Raw genomic sequence first — 3,501 nt, 5'->3', positions numbered from 1 at the left:
GTGGACAGTTTTTTGGCAAGGAATGGGGGCAGGGACAAAGATATTCATCTTAGTAAAGAAACAGCCTGGAGCATCCTTCCTCCAAAATACAGGCAGTCTGCTGATTCTCAGCTGGAAATGCTTTTGAAAGAGGGACTAAAAAGACCCCAAGATATCTTTTTTCTCCCTCTCTCTCTTCCCCCTCGCCTCCTCCACACACACCTCATTCTCTGCTGCTGAGAAGACAAAGGAAACAATCATTGAACTCTGGGGGTGAGGTCCTGACCTGAAGAATTTGGACATTAACACTGCTAGAAACATGTGAATCATGAGAATCTTTCCTTAAATCTAATATTGTCTTTTAGGCACTAGAAAGCATTTTATCTTTATTTTTCTTGTAGCCATTTCTGCCTTCTAACTGGTACTCACTTAAAATCTCTCTCTCTCTGTAATTAATAAACTTGTTTTATTGTCTTATCTAATCCAGTTTGTTTAAATTAAACAATTATCTGTGTAATTCTATTTCAGATAACAGTCAAATATATATTATGCCCTTAAAGGAATAACAGACTTAAAATATTTGGATTGTCCAGGAGAGGGCTGGGCAGTCCATGACATACATTTCTGAATGAAAATCAGGGACTGGGAGAGTATAGGAGTTACCCTGCAGCCAAGGCTAGTAAAAACAGGTGTGTAATCCAAGAGTGACTTCAAGGCTGCACCTACACAGAAACATTCAGGGCGTGGCTTGCATGCTGGAAGGCCGTTTGTGAATGGTCCAGGTGGGAGCTACTTCAGCAAGGCCTTCCCACAGCCCCCATTGGCCTGGAGTGGCGAACCGCGGCCAGTGGGAGCTGCGATCGGCCGAACCTGCAGACGCGACAGGTAAACAAACTGGTCCGGCCCGCCAGGGGCTTTCCCTGAACAAGTGGTGGACCGGCTTTGAGAACCACTCATTGTATTAAAGCACCTATACAGCAAACACTTAACCCATCATTGAGTGAATGCATTTGAATGTACACTACCCGTGTAAGTACAAACTTCAATATTTTTCCCTACAGATTAACTGTAATTGGATTCTAGTCTTTATATTCCCAAAATTCAAGACTATAATTTGATTGTAATTAAAATATATAGATTGCAAGATTATAAGGGGGAAATCTTCTCTCCAGTGCAGTCTGAGGAAACAGATTTTTTTTGGGTCGTGTATGGCATTTTCAGGGAGAGGAATCCTTCTATGGGGTTGTTCTGCAAGCTTTTCCCCATATCTGCTCTGTGTGTGTGTGTGCGTGCGCATATCATAAAATCCAACGTGTAGGATGCAAATGGTCCATAGATTTGCAAAGCTGAAGACCCAACAGTCCTTCCCCCAAGTCCCTATAGAGCAGGGAACAGGAAGCCTCCATGGAGCACATTTGGGAACATAAAGAGTTGAATCTAAGACTATAATTTACTTGAAATGTAAAAATATAGATTGCAAAATCATAAAGGGAAAAGCTTCTCTTATGGATTGAGAGCCATTCCATCAATTTTCATTGTGTTGATGGGAAAGGCATGATTTAGGAATTTCACTGATTTCATTAAAAGAAAAGAAGTACTTGTGGCACCTTAGAGACTAACAAATTTATTTGAGCATAAGCTTTTGTGAGCTACAATTCACTTCATCGGATGCATCAAAGAGCATGAATGCAGTCACTCACTACTACAAATTATGCAGTCGAGTTGCCCGCATTTGGGGAAATCTCAGGAGTCAGCACAACTGCAGTGCAATGGATGAGCCTCACCCTGGGAAAACTACCTTCGTGATCATGGTATCTCCCCTGAATCATAGAATATCAGGGTTGAAAGAGACCTCAGGAGGTCATCTAGTCCAACCCCCTGCTCAAAGCAGGACCAATCCCCAATTTTTGTGCCAGATCCCTAAATGGCCCCTTCAAGGATTGAACTCACAACCCTGGGTTTAACAGGCCAATGCTCAAACCACTGAGCTATCCCTCCCCCGAAGCTCAGGAAAGCTTATGCTCAAATAAATTTGTTAGTCTCTAAGGTGCCAAAAGTACTCCTGTTCTTTTTGCGGATACAGGCTAACACAGCTGCTACTCTGAAAACTGATTTCATTGTGTTCAGTGCTTTCTGTTCCCTCATGGAAAAATCTGCCCATAAGTTAGAATTCATAAGGGTCAAAGGCAGCTTTGGCAAGGCTGCCATCTTTGTAAAGGCCTCAAATTCCACTCTGCCAGCTGAGAATTGGAATGCTGCTCAGTTAATGTTTGAACTTTCCTAGCAGCAGCAGCTGGACTTTCTAGCAGCATCACCTGGAGTCCGCAGGATCAGTTGCATAGATGCTTCTCAATTGTCCATCCACTGCTGGTCCCTCTTCTGTTTGAAGAGTGGTAGGAAGTTCAGTTAAAGGCACTTTCCTTCAACTGATAAGGCATCCAAATTGCGATCCATAAATCGAAATCTGGGTAGGCGTTACTGAAGAGTTGTTCCACTGTGGCTGAATGGGATGTTCCAAACCAATATTATCCCCAATGACTGGAAGAAGGGTGTTAATCTTCCTCCCTTTTAAAAGGGAAATAAGACAGTGTTGCAATTCTAGAAATATTATGCTCTTTTTGGTCCCAGGGAAGCTCTTGGCTTCTGTGTTCATGTCTCTAATCAACAATACCTTTCACGGCAAAGGCTGGGATACTCAGTGGAGTTTTAGACCTGGTTGTTCTACTATTGACCAACCTTCAGACAACTTTTTGAAAAGATGGCTGAATTTAATAAACTGTGCATGGCACTTTTTATTGACTCCTGTCATGCATTTGGTTCAGTGCATGAAGCATGTTTGTGGGACCTGATGAGGTGACTCAGTCCCTGGGAAGAAAGTTTCTCTGATAGAACTGTTCTATAATGGAACAAAAAGTTGCGCTCAACTTGGCAGGAGATACAGGGTATGCTTTTTTTTATCTGCATGGGAGTGCAGCAAGGCTGCATTCTGTCACCATCATTGTTTAAACATCAGCATTAATTAATTGATGGATAAGCTTGAGGGAGGCAGCTGTAGGTTGCACTGAGCTAAACACCGTTCTGCTTCGAGATCTCAAATACGGAGATGACCCTGTCTTGTTTGCTCACTTTGGTAAATCCCTGCAGTTCGTGGACAGTCTGGTTGGGCAAGAAGCAGTGTACTTTGATCTGATTATCAGTCTAGATAAAACTGTGTCCTTGGACATTACCATCAAGCACTATTAACCTGGATGCTAAAGTTAACAATTTTCAAATATTTGGGTAGTGTCATAGACAGTGCTGGAGGATGCTCAAAAGATGTGGATACTTGTATGCCAGCAGCTGCTGCCATGTCTTAGGCCCTGCAGCAGCATCTGTGAAGACATTGTGACAGTAATCTTGTTGATAAATCGTATAGTCAATTGCTTGATGACACTTGAGTATATTTCATAATGAAATAATGAACCAAAGAGACCAAATAAACCAAGTGTCAGTCAGGTTTTTTTAATATGGTACAAGAAAAAG

General features: G+C 42.2%; 1 non-coding gene across 1 annotated transcript; it reads right to left on the bottom strand.

Annotated features, from left to right (window-relative positions):
* Positions 1-1,654: 1,654 nt before the first annotated feature.
* On the bottom strand, positions 1,655-1,815 carry LOC141993048 (U1 spliceosomal RNA). Its single transcript, XR_012640743.1, has one exon. It is a non-coding gene; the product is annotated as a U1 spliceosomal RNA (small nuclear RNA).
* Between the last annotated feature and the right edge of the window lie 1,686 nt (positions 1,816-3,501).

Source organism: Natator depressus, chromosome 8, assembly GCF_965152275.1.
Source record: "Natator depressus isolate rNatDep1 chromosome 8, rNatDep2.hap1, whole genome shotgun sequence".
Classification (NCBI taxonomy): domain Eukaryota; kingdom Metazoa; phylum Chordata; order Testudines; family Cheloniidae; genus Natator; species Natator depressus.
The sequence above is the reverse complement of the archived record's forward strand: the minus strand, read 5'-3'. Positions and strand labels throughout refer to the sequence as shown.